Source organism: Strigops habroptila, chromosome 8 (genome assembly GCF_004027225.2).
Source record: "Strigops habroptila isolate Jane chromosome 8, bStrHab1.2.pri, whole genome shotgun sequence".
NCBI classification, from domain to species: Eukaryota; Metazoa; Chordata; class Aves; order Psittaciformes; family Psittacidae; genus Strigops; species Strigops habroptila.
The window spans coordinates 6079814-6093858 of record NC_044284.2 but is presented as its reverse complement, the minus strand read 5'-3'; the positions used below and the strand labels follow the sequence as shown (position 1 = coordinate 6093858).

At 37.8% G+C, this 14045-nt stretch overlaps 1 protein-coding gene across 2 annotated transcripts in view; it reads left to right on the top strand.

Annotated features, from left to right (window-relative positions):
• CLSTN2 (calsyntenin 2) overlaps positions 1-14045 on the top strand; it is a 200232-nt gene that overhangs the window by 69823 nt on the left and 116364 nt on the right. The gene's annotated exons all lie outside the window — the stretch shown is intronic.

The window sequence follows — 14045 nt, the reverse complement described above, 5'->3', positions numbered from 1 at the left end:
TTGACCCGAAAAAAATCACTTGGCGAAAATTATTTTGAAATAACAAAACAGTAAATCAGATCACTTAGTTTAAAAAATAATAATAATTAAAAAAACCAACAGCTGTTTTCAGTGGGTTGGGTTTGTTTTGTTTTGGAGGTTTGGGGTTTGTGTTAAAGAAAAAAAATAATAATTTTTCCGTTCAACTGCTTACATCTAGATTTGGACTCTATTACCTTAGTATAAAACATACAATAGCACTAGGTTTTCAGTGGTGCCTGTATTGCTTAGATGAAATGGAGTCAATGAGTTTTGAAAGTGAGCAATGTTTGGAACTGCTAGTCTAATGAAATAGGTAACACTATTTCAAGTAGTAATGTAATGGGTTTAGGATCACCTTACTATTGGTAGTTTAGATTCCTGATGATGTGATACAGAGTACAGGCCAAATGCTGATGTGTTCTGAATCCCCAACTTTTGCCTTTATGGTAAGGGAGAACACCTAGAAGAAATTAGTAAGCAAGAATATTAAATTCAAGTTTAAAGAATAGATTCTTTTATGCTTTCTCTCTGTTTTTTCTGCAGTAAACCCTGCTTTACTTGGTCGTCTATTTATCAAGGTATTTATTTCATGGCACTGTAAATAGAAAATGGCAAAGGCTTGTTTGCCCATTCTGTTTGCCTTCTAGGTGCTCCTAGAGCTTCAGAAGTATCTCTGTCCTGTTGAAGAGTATGTTACGAAAGCAATGGCCACATTGCTACTCACGTTAAATATTGGTGGACTTCATGAATAAAAGTCTTCAAGTAGGCCCCATGGTGCAAAGGATGAGAGGACAGATCTGTACTGTGTGTAGAAGCATTTCATATTAAAAACAAAGTGGGGTTTGTGACATGCTTGACCAGACCAGATGGCTCAGTCTTTTGATTCACAGAGGAAATTAAAAGTTCGTTCATGTTTGTCCATAGCAAAGGAAGGTAGTTGGGATATATCCCCTCTCCTCTGCTTTCTTTGAGAACTCTTCCCACTTCCTGGAAGCCAGTGTCATATGTTTCCCTTCGAAAGGGCACATTGGAATACACTGTCTTGGAAAGCTATTGCATAATGGAATGTGAAGTTCTGATCTCAGTGGAGAGCTCTGATCATTTATCTCTTTTTAAGCAGGCTCATACTAAAAAATGAGAAGGAGCAAATCTGTATTTATTTTCTATTTAGTTATTAGGGTTAGGCTGGGGAACAGCTACCTCCTCTGCATTATGTCTGTCTACCCATCGTCTCATCTAAGCCTGAAGGTCATTCATACATGTTTCCATAGCCGCCTGCTACCCAGTAGATCTGGCAAAAAAATAATTCAGAGGGGGATTTTTCAATTTCACTGCTTCAGGACATAGAGAAATGGTACAAATCTGTCAAAACATTTCTGCTTATATAATTGCTTCCCCATCCTGAACTTGTCCTGTTAGAGAGCACGTGGCTTGGTCCCCTCGGATTTTTCTTTTTACAGAAACAAATGCCATGAGGACACCATTTGCAGTTCCCCTTGGTGGCAGAGACGACTTCTGGGCATCCAAGTCATTTTCTTACACATGGATTAACATGTCATTGTGGTTTTGATGCATTTGCAATAGATTTTCATGTGTGGTGGTTCTTTGTGTGCAGGTGGTTGTCTCTTCACATTTGTATGTATAATTGTGACCTCAGTGACAGCTTCTGGGTCTCTTGCTGTGATAAATGCTAGATCACAGAATGGACACAGTGTCTAATTTCCTGTGTTCAGGATATTATCTGTGAAATTTCTAACAACTTTCGCATAAACAATGAAATCATTATCACACCAATCTCCCTCTCTGGTCTTGAAAAATATCCATTTGAATAATCCTATAAGCTTGAAAAGGAGCCAGCAATTGTGTTTTCTATCTCAGTTCATTAGTGACCTTGTTTGTTTCTAGTTGTAATTCAATTCCCACATCACTCATTTATGGTGCATCCTACTGTTAGTGCCCATACAGTAACTCAAGTTTGAAGTGCATGTGTGTTGGGGCATCTAAGATTTAACCCCATGATGTATAAGTACATGGAATAGATTTCCCTAAGGCAAATGATTGGAAGTCTTGCCCTTGCTACACTGACAACAACTGGAAAAATGCTGATTGACTTCTATTAGAGCAAAATTAAACAAAGCAAATAGTAAGTGGACACTACAGAACTTTCGGTGTTTGAGGTCTGTCAGAACAAGTGAGGATTACATGTTAAGCGTGCTTTGGAACCCTACAAATTTACAGGACCTAGATAACCTAGACAAGGTGCTCACCTTTTAATTTAGCTGAAATGCATGATTTAGTTTGCATTTCTAGCTCCAGATTTTAAATCTGTATCTCCTTGTTTAATACAGAAGATCAGACATATTTTTAATGGACTAAATCCATAAGCTGCTTACTGCTACATGCTACAGAGATAACCAAGCTGCAGTAAATAACTGCAAGATGATATTACATGAGAAAAATCAAAGAACGTGTTATTCTTCCAGGCTGAGATATATATCAGTGAAGCAACTACATGTCAGTTTGATTGTGTCAGGAATCTTGCCTGGATGCTAAGGTGCCTAGCATTTAGTAATGGCAAAAGTTTATTTTTATAAACTTACTAAATTAATGTAGACCTTGCTGTAAAATCAAAGTTGTCTCCAAGCAGCATCTGTAACCAGAGCAAGAAGACAGAAATATCATGGAAGCTGCTGAACAACCATTTTTCATCTTGTAGAAATGAGGAGTGCCCTCATGCACATCAGTATTATCTTTTCGTAGCACTGATGATTCACCGAACAAAATCTCTTTTTTCACACCATCTTCATTTTTGTAAATTTTTGCCTACTCACCACTGGTAATCTGAGGCGCAGATCAAGGGAGAAATGGTACCCATCAGTTGGGCTTTCTTGAAGTTTAACACCAAAGTGTACAATAGCAATTCCTCAGAAATACAAAGAAGAAAATTCCTTAATTTTGCCCTATCATAAATGTCAGGCTCTAAAAGTTACTTGAAGTGTAATAATATCCAATATTTTCTCTAATGGAGTTTGGTTTTCTCTTACCTTCAACTGTGTGAAGTTGTCTTACAGGTAGGGAAATAGAAATAATACCTTGAGGCCCAGCAGACTAGCTTATGGATGCTCCAGCTTCATATATGATAATAGAAAAAAAGAGTGATTGAGAAAAAGGTGAAAGCAAAATTTTTCCAGATACAACTAGTGCCATTTCTGTTTGTGAGTCTATAATCAGCACTGCTAAATGACGCAAAAGAAACCCCACATCAACACCAAATAGCACTTTTAACAGCTTTGTGATATTTTGTCTCTATGAAGTCTCAAAAAAGATGACAGGGTAAATGGATTTCAGATACCTAATGTAGCCTGCAGCATGGCAGGACAATGGGCTGATTGGTTCTTGTGGGAGAACCCAAAATGACTGGACAGAGATTGCTTTTTATAACTTTGTTATGTTTTACCTAATCTAGCTTAACATCACAGTATAGGTGAATTCCACTTCAACTTGGGAAAGATGTTTCAGCTTGTTTGTCCATTAACAGAGAAATCCCAAATTCAGAGGCTCTTCTTTAAATGTTTCAGAACTAGATGGCCTTTCAGTTGATTGTAGGAAGGGAATTGTAAGAGCTAGGATAGCAGAAAAAGTATATGGAGTGTCCAGTTGTGCAGCACTTAATGGCAGGATGCATAAACCACAGACAAGAAAGCTGTTGGAAGAGAAAAATTCCCCAGAGGAATCTGTTTATAATATCTTGCCTCATGTCCAGCTCTCTTAACTTTTAGCTTTCCAAATTACATGTGCAAAATGTATGAAGAATAGCTTCTGTTCTTGCTTTCATGGTCTTTAACATGCTATATACTACACAGATGACCTATCTGTGGTGAATAGCAACAGGATGCATTGCATGAGAAAATGGAGGCACATATCATTCTTCTGGGCTGAGGTATGAGAGTACCTTCTGCTCTGTCTTTCCATCATCACAGAAAGCTCAGATACATGGATGTAGTGCAGGACATTCAGAAAGCAGAATTGGAAGCATCATGATCATACTACTTATATTCTTTCACTTCTAACATTAGTCATTAAACTCAAGAATTTCACAAAGTGGGCCAGGGATACGAGGTTAATGGGGACTATTTCTGTTCCTCGGTTGCACTAGTATCTTACAAGATAAAAAGGAAAAATTCCCTCCCTTTTCAGATAGCTCAGCTGTTAATGTTGGGGGGGGATACCGGAAATTAATTAGGGTGTTCAGATGCCAATGAATTTATCAGTTTTTAAGCTATACTGTCAGTGGTAGCAAACTGTTAGTGTTTTATGGCTATATCAATATCTTCAATATTCATAATAGCGAATTAGTTTAGCCAGGAATAGTTTAGCTTCAGAAAATCCTGGAACTGAATTTTCTTGATTTTTATAAGGTACAGAAAGCACCTTATCTTCATTAAGGTGAATACATATTGGAATCTTGAGGTCTCTTCTACTAGCTTTGCATTTGTGTTATCTGGTCTATGTTTTTTCTGGTCTTTGGTATACTGCCTAGTGTTCGTGGGAAGGGTGAGGAGGGGAAACATTTCTAATAGAAAGGGATACCTCCTTCCACTTTCCGATCTCTTAAGATCTCTTACACTCAGTGCAGCTGATTGCTTTGGAAAATCCCTCTGTCAACTTTGCAGAACACCTTCTGAAAAATGTTCTCTCTTTCCTGCAGCTCATTAAATGCTTTGCTCTGTAATAAACACAGCCTTGTTCAGATAGGAAAAATCTAACCAAAGGGTGTTTGTAATCTAGATACATTCCTTGAATCTTGTCATTACTAATAAACAAAGACCCAAGTATAGAAAATCTGTATACAGAATTTGGTCTTAGACCTCTGTATCTATGGCATTAATCTAGCAGGGTTTTTCTTCATAAATTACAGGAGGACAGAAAAGCAACCCTCAAATACTTCATGAAGAACCTACAATTTGAAAACGAGAGAGCAAAGTAAATAGGCACTTAGCTAAGTGATCTGCTGTGCACCTGCTTGATACAAAGATCACATCTAGATGGGAGATCACATATGCTTGATTTCCCCAGTGAGGGGAAAATAGCAGACCTTATGTAAGAACACACATAAACTATTGTTGTTTCTGGTCTGCAGTAGTAGACTCTCTAGTAGCTAGTAATCTCTCTTTACAAGGTGCAGTGCCAGTAGTACTAGCTCCACATAAAGCCTGTGAATGTCCTATACACTGAATTCATATGCCTGAAAGAAAAGAAATATTGCCTTGCCATTTGCAAGCCTGTTGCTGCATTTCTTGTTGTTATTTGTTTTCTTTCATGGGTACATATGGCAGACTTGGTGCTGTAAATAGTAATGCATGTACTGCCTTACATGCCTGTTTATGCTTCTGAGTGGGTCTGTATGACCTTTGCTATGCCCAAAGGCTTGGATGGGTTGGATTCTTTTATTTTTATTTTTTTTTTTTAGGACTTTAGTCTCTGTTACAGTCTATACAGAGTAGCTGAGACAGTTAAACGTCTTTTTCACTGAGAAACTCTCATTTTCTTGAATAGTTTAAAGAAATAAATACTGTTGAATTTGGTGTCATTTACAGTATGTTTATTCAGGCTGTGAAATACGCCTTTGCATTCTCTTGATTGCTGATCCCTTTTTTTTCCCCCTAGGCTCCAGTCATACTAAAATGTAAAGGAAGAGATGATTTCTATTCCAAAGAGCTTTTCAGCAGACTGGTGCTTCTGAGTTGCATGATGCTAATAACTAAACAAAAATCTCCTTTGGAATAAAAGATCATCTGAGGGTTTTTTCCACACTGTTGCCAGAATTTCCAAATGGTCAAAAGATTACTAGGAGCCTCTAGCTGAATGTGGCTCTGTTGCAGTCCTTTCCATAAGTGATCTTAGGGTGAAAGAAACTAGCTGTACCTCCACAGTCTCCAAATGGTGCCACAATGTGTTTTGTGCTTTTGGGAGTGGGGGTGTGAAGGTTCTCAGTGTTAGAAATCAGGCAGAAAATTCCTCACTGTCCAAGAACATTACTCAAAAAGAAAAAGCCACATGAACACCAAATGAACCTAATTTTCTCCATTTGAATTCAATTCATTCAGCTTCACAGGATTAGACTAGAAGAACCTTTTACCATATGGACATTTCAAATGTTGAGTGTGTTTTTTTCTCTCTGCAGTATGTAATGAATTAAGGAGTTGCATTTTGACAGCTTTCTTCCAAAGCATACATCTGTGGTTTGAATTCAAAGCAAAAAATATCCCCAAAGTTAACAGAAAATACTGAAAGTTCTTGTCTTTGGTAGCCAGGGATGAATGAGCAACATCTAAAGTTCTGCCTTTGAGGGAATATGGATAGATGCTGTGAGGACCTTTTCAATCCTGATAATAGTGTGGTTTAGCATTTATTTGTTTATTGTCTTGCTACAAATTGTACCCTGTCCTGTACAGATTTGAGCTTTGTTCCATCTTCCTCCCTTAAAGCACCTTAAAGCCTTTTCAGTCCAGCCTCATGCTGTCTGTGCTTACTTTCTTTCATTTTTTTTCTTCCTTCTTAATCACATCTCCCTGGAGAAATAATGTTCTCTGCCTTATATCAAAAGTATTATTATGCAGCTGTATCCTTTGTGTTGCAGTTTATCTGATTATTTTTCTGGAATCCCTTTTCTGCTAAAATAGGGTTTTGTTTACTTTGTGTCAAATGAAGCGTTTTATCTGATCATGTTCAGAGAGGTTGTTTCTTACGGTCCTCCTTAGTTAGGAAGGATTCATTTAGGATATGGTGAGATTCCTGTGGCAGGAACCAGCAACAAACCAAAAATGAATCTTAGAAGATGCATCGTAGAAATGAATCAGATGAGGGGAAGTTGCTCTAGAGGTACTTTTCTATCAGTTAAAATCTGAATGTCTGAATTTCCTTTAGGAGAGTGAAAAGTAGAATTCTTTAGTGTATAGCATGGAATGGTAACGTGTACAGTTTTCACAGCTTTGTCTGTATTGCACATAAAGCTCGTGTGTTACTAATTCCTGCAGTAAGTATTGTGCTGGTGTGCTTGCAGTTACAAGTCAAATAAAATTGTATATTCTTGATTCCTATAACTGACAATCAAACTGATTTGTTGGATATATTTAAGAGGGTTTATGAACTTTCAAACTAATCTTTTAAATAATCAGGGGCTGTAGTGATAGGACAAGGGGCAATGGGTTCAAACTTAAACAGAGGAGATTTAGGTTAGGTATAAGGAGGAAGTTGTTCTCTGTGAGGGTGCTGAGGCGCTGGCACAGGGTGCCCAGAGAAGCTGTGGCTGCCCCATCCCTGGCAGTGTTCAAGGCCAGGTTGGACACAGGGGCTTGGAGCAACCTGCTCTAGTGGAAGGTGTCCCTGCCCGTGGCAGGGGCTTGGAACTGGATGAGTTTTAAGGTCCCTCCAACCCAAACCATTCTGTGATTCTATACCTGTGATCTCTGAGAATTTGATTTCTATTGATATAAGTATGTATTATAGTGGTACTGCTCAAAACAATTTTGTTAAGAGGCTTTTGAAAGTTTCACAGTAGACATAAATTAAAGGGGAAAGTTCTTGCTAAATTAGCTTTTATTACACAAGACTTATGGATTTTAATCTTCACAACAATTTAAATGTAATGTAACATTTTTCAATTCTGGGGAAAAAACCCTGAAAAACAACCAACCACCATCATTCTGCCAGCTGCAACCCTGTCTATTAAACATCACCTTTTCAGATGTGTGACTGAAAATCTGCAAATACAGGTCCCTGAGGCTGAGAGATAGGGAAATGTACTTGTTGTGATAACTGTTCCTTCCCTTATCCAGGTTTCAAAGCAAGTGAGAGAAAGCCTTGTCCAGTGTCGGTGTAAATACATGAGGTTTACTTCCCAGTGGATTTGATTAATAAAGCCTTATGTGATGGTTTGGTGGCTTATGTTACGTACTGGGACTAGGTTTAAATTGAGATGTAGATTGCTTCTTTTGGTGAACTATGGATGTTGTGTGTAGACGCACACAAATACATACAGGAAAACCACATGATTTGGTGAAGGGACAGAACTGGCGAGCTTTGACTGCAGCAAGCACAGGAGAACAGAAGAATAGAAATTGTTGGAACACAAACTCATAGACTCAGGACCCTTCTCTAATTCATCTTCATTCGGAAGCTTATGAGACATCACTCTCAGGCAGGCAAACAGGAGATGAAATACGTTCTCTTACTAACCTGAGGGCAAAGCCAGGGCACGTAGCTATGCATCTTCCCTTCTGTTTTGGTACACAGCTCCTGGTATGATACTAACTTGCTTTATTGCGAGTGCTTTTCAAAAGGGTATGTTGTCATCTCTTTATTTTTACCCTTTTCCTGACAATTTTGTCTTTCCCTTTAGGCAAGAGAAGGAAGTATTGCCTTTTAGTTTGAGCCAAACCTCTAGCCTTAGTTTTCTTGCCTTGAGTTACTAATTCTAACAAATGACTACAGTTGCTCTTCTGGTCAGTCTTGCCCTGGCCAATTCATACTAGACAGCAGAATAAATAAATTGTACCCATTCCTCTTGAGGTAGTAGGAAACCCAAATAAATTATACAGAGTGCTATCATATGGCTTTTTGGTCTCAGTTTTCAGCAGACTACTTAAAGAACTGGCTAACTTGGGGTTTATTAGACTTGTAGCAGTTTATGTCCTATTTTTCACGAATACGTAGGAATTAAAAGCCTCATGAAAGAGCAGTTTGTGTAAATTCATATTACCCACAGTATCATTACTAGATAAAGCCTAATTATTTGGCTTTTGAACAGTGTATGTTCACTGTGCAGTAGTCTGCACACTGAAATGTCATGCATTGTTCTGTCCTGATTATTTGCCTATAGGAAAGCTGGATGCTTTCAAAGACATGTGAGAGGGTGACACCAGATTTCCTCAAATGGGAGCTCTGCGTCTGTCCAACTCTGCACACCTAATCCCTATCCATTAAACTTTTTTAGAACCTACACAGTGTGTAAGGTTTCTCTGAGGTTACTCCTTATTGAAGAACCTTAAAAAGAAACAGCTGTATGGGGAAAAAAGACATGAAATGAATTTGCAGTCTTAATAAGTCAGTAATCCTTCTCTTTTTCTGATATCAGCATATAAGAGAAGGAGGGGGAGGTTTGTTCCAAGGATCCAAGACGTTTATAGCCTGTGTGTGCAATAAGCTGGAAGAGCATCAGTAGCAGCATGGCACATTGTGTTGAATGCTGTTATGGAGATTTTTTTTAATAAGATTGTGTGAAAAAAGCTCTGCTCTGATAAGTGATTTATTGAAACAGAATAGCTGGGAGTTTGTTCGGATTCACTTTTCAGGTCACATTTCTGAATTCCACACTACCTAAGAACTCCACATCTTTGGTAACTTCTGGCAGTGGGTAGTAATTGCCGTACATTAATACCTGAAAGGCTTCCTAACTCCAACTGTGACCTGAAGCACCAAAGAAGAAAAGTGAATCTAACATGTGAGTTTTATCTTGTCTGCACCAAAAAATATTCTACAAAAGAAAAAGCAGAGATGTTATTCAGTGAAGCAACGGAGTCAGTCTTTTCCAGGAATTTCCCTACACTGAGGATTTCAGTCTCAGTAATGTCATTAAAATAAATTAGGTTTGTTTTTTCTTTCTTTCATCTTGTTCCTTTTATGGATTTATCTTTTTGTTACCAGAGAAACTAGTAGATACGCATATATAGACTTTATAAAATACCCAAGTGTTTCACTGCGGGAGTACAGTTTAAGGTCATTTCTTTGGTAGTATAAATAATTGAAGAGTTTCAGGGTCTGTGAATTGGTCTGTAAAAATTCATTGTCTTGTACAAGTAGCTATAGTGAGGATGTGTAAGAACAATATGAAGGCAGTAGGGGTGGAAAAATACAGTCTGGCATTGTCCTGTTCTGCGTATATAATCATCTAGTAAGAAAGAAAAGAACTTTGAGGGGTTTTATCAAAGGCTGTACCAGCATGCAGTGAAAGAGTTACAGTGTTTAGATGTAGGATTATATTCAGAGTTTCTAAACTTGCATGCGTCCCTAGTTCTGATGATGATCATTGTCTGTTTGTCCTGAGTTGTGCACATCATGTTTATCCATCTTTGCTGTCATTCATGTATCATCACAGATCACAAACAGCTATGTGGTCAGCATATGTAATTTGTACGTGTTTGTGCGGGTCTGAGAGAGAGCTCATTGCTTACCTGAAAATACACAGTAGTAGTAGGGTTCTTGCATAAAACTTCCCTGTTAAAAGCAGAACTTCCATAATTTTGGGTTCAGAGATGTTTGTTGGCAGTGTTACTGACTCTGCTTGTATATGCAGAATGGTCTGGTGTTCTAACAAACAGCCATCAGATAGGGAATTGGATGCTATCGATTGGCGTGCCACAGAGTGTGTTTGCATTCACCTCCCCACATACTGTGTATAGATAGATTAATCATAAGTGTATCTTCAAAAGTTAATACAAAGTAATTAGCACCTTCCTGCAGCCATTAGCTGTGTATTCCTTAGCACAAAGGCATTGCAGTGGTTGGGGATAAACACCTAGGAGTTGGTTTCTGCTTCTTAACTACTGGCAGAGACATTTGGATGTTTTCTTTCAGTGGGATGCATGAGGGAGGTCAATTAAACTGTATAATAAATTGGTTGATTTGCTCCGTTAACACTGAAGGAAGAATTTGAGTACTAGAATCACCGAGGAACTGAAGTGTAAATGTTACATTTTCTTCTTCTTGAATATAAAACATAGCTTGGGTAAGGATATATTTTTTTAGGAGTACTTCAGTTTGTGTTTTTCTTAAACATTTAGGAGGAAGAAAGATTCAGAAGTAGCTGTAGAATAACTGTCATAGAAAGGAACATTCATTCTGTATATGTATGACTAATGAATCTTTGGTTTACAGCTTTGCTCAAAGATTCAATAATTATTACATAGTAATTATACCATTAGAGATTCACAGAATGCAAGTAAATAATTAGAGAAGATGAGTAAGAAAATACAGTTTCATTCAATACAAAGTGCTCTAAACAGTGCACTCATTTCTTGTTCTTTTGAGCCTTCTGCTTTATTTTAGGGGAAACAAATCAGAGTTTTAAGTATCTGATGAATTTCCCTTTAAGTATATTTGATTCTTTTAGTTTAGTTTGGAAACTTGCCTTATTTTCAGACCTAGTTTTAGCATTGTATAAAGTACAAGATCCAAGGTTTCAAACCTTAGCTTTTTTAACAGGATTATCTGTTGTACCGAGGGGATAAACGGTTTGACTTTAAATACCACATAAGAAGTAGCTGGAAATCATATTTATATATGCTTGGAAATTGTATCAGATTTAATTTGTATGGAAAAATAGAATTAGATTTTGCTATTTTGCTTCACTTAAAGGTTTAAAAGAATTTATTTTCAAGGGAAGAAAGTCTAGTACGATTTGTATTCTCTTTGCAAATAAATGGCAACTACAGGATTACTTACCTACATGAGCTAAAACTTGCGTAAAATAATTTGCTTGATCTGGGCCTGAACAGGTAGCCTTTAGGCAAGAATCTACACCCTTGCAGGATAAATTTTACAACATAATAGGTACAAAGCTTTGTACGTGTGTCTCCCCAGCAGTCAGTATTCACAACAAATTCCCTCTCCAGGAAATGTATTCATTTCAGCCTTCCTGGCCTTAAATGTAGCTGGCTCTGCACCTCTAGTGTAAAGAATTACTTTTATTATCTTTCTAACCTTAATTTGTCACCTGCAGAGTAACACTGATTACAGCTCGCGCCCTCGGATTTAGAAATAAATGCTGTATACAGGGAGCATGAGTTTTACTTTACTGGAGTTTTCAATGCCTTTAAAACTTTTGGAATACAAAAAGAATGTTGGGGGAGAGTATCCTAATAGCTTTTGATGTGCTTTTTGTCTGACTAGTCTTGTTTGGACTGTATTTTACGTATGATGGCTGTCTTTTAGCTTTCGAAGTACTAATCTAGAATCTTTCCACTCTCTTATTAACGAAGAGCTATGGATGCTGCCTCCCCCACTCAACTGATCATATAATTTACTGGAAATCTGTGTTTGTCAGTCTTTCTGTTGCATTCACTTACAAGAGTATAAGTTATGGTGGTTAAATACGCACCCCACAGTGACAAAGCCTGAATTTGTCATTGCTTCTTTCTTGCTTCCATTCTTTCCTCTCTTATTGGCCTAATGTCACCCCCATTTACTTCAGTGGCAGGAGGACTCTGTCCCGATAGAGCCATCACTTTAGGATGTCACTGAAAGACACCCAAAATATCCCTTCAGAATCCCCACTGTTTTGCTAACATTTTTTTCACTCAGTACCCTATTGAGATTATGGCATCTGAGCTCAGATATCAGTACGTGCCTTCCCCCCCCCCCCCTTCATTCATTCATCTATCCTGTAACATCCTTCTATTCTGCTGTGTTATCTTCCCACTCTCGTTTTGAGTAGGATTTGTTCAAGACTGTCAAGGCAAGATGCTGCTGTCTCTCGATCAGTTGCTGCATTCTACTGTCCCTTTGATGCTCCATTTATAAAGATTTCCTCATCACTTTTTGGATTTACATTTCATTCTTATTAAAGCTTTTACCATAGTTAGTAAAGAGACACAAAGGGGTTTCTTTGAGAATGAGCATTTGTAATAAGATGGATCCAAGCATTTGAAGGTGGTGTTTTACTCAAAGAATAGAGTAGTTCTTAGACCTGGAAAATGCAAGATGTAACTCTGAGACATTGACGGGAGAAAGTTATTTCTCCTTCTTTAATACTGTGTACTTGCAAAGTTAACAACATTTTTCCTCCACACTGTTATGAGTTGGACAAGGAAGTGGAATGTGACCGCATTAAACGTTATGGAGAAGGGACTTAACTTGAAACTCTGTACTGCTGATAGGAATCCTGAGGGCAAGAGAGAACATCCTGCCTCAATTCAGTGTTTCAGATACAGAATTTATAGTTCCCTGTGTTTTTTCGTAAATTAAATCAGGGAGTTGTTTGCTTTATTTACTCAGTAGTAAACTGGCTTACTCCCTTCTCTGTTTTTTATTGCTGTCATGTATTGTGGATGGTTCTCCAGTGCTAAATGAAGTGAAAGCATAGTTAGTTTTCTCAAAATCTAGTTTATTTTCTCTTACATCTACTGAGCAAGACTGTCTAGAGCTGCTTTTGCTGCTGCTGGATATACTTTCTTCTTTCTTCGTTAAATAATTATTTATGTTCAAGTAGGCTTTTGTTTTTCTTTTGCTGCAGTGTAATTTTCTTGTTCTGCATAGAGAGACCATTAAAAGGTAATTGAAATTAAATGATGGATGAACATGCGGAAAACAGTGGATTGACTGCAGGTGATAGTAAGCAGAGATGTACTTTAGGATATTTATGTTCTGAAGCAGGATCCAGAATGCCATATTCTCATGTAAGATTGTGCTGAAACAGAAGAGGGGGGAGAGATCCTGAGTTATAGCCTGTAATGAGCAGTAATTTGTAAGTTTAATCCTGTTGTCTGGAGAACATTTTTTTATTCTGTATGATTATTTACTACAGGATTGTCTTCTCTGCAGTATTTGCTCAAGTTAACTCTTGTTGAGTCAGCCTTGCTCGGTTGAAAACTGTTGTGTCTTATGAAATGACACTTGAATAACAGGCTGCTAGGGTATACAACACAAGATATTTTGCTGGGAGCAGATAGTGGAAGACCACTCTTCCTGACATTACTAAGTTTAGTCTGAATAGCACTTGATCCCCATTCCTGACAGGTCAGCTGACTGGTGTTTGAAGTACCACTTAAAGGAAGCTAGAGACTATTTCTGTGCACAAAACAGTCAGATACGCCTTGTATTTACTCTGCACTGAAAAGGAGATAGGAATAGGGCATAGTTTGCTCACCACACTGTGGGGCTTGCAATCCAGAAGGCAGACGAGAATGATTTATTTGTGTTTCTGTAGTTGATCTTTCCCTTCTCAAAAGCAATAGTGTGGAACAGAA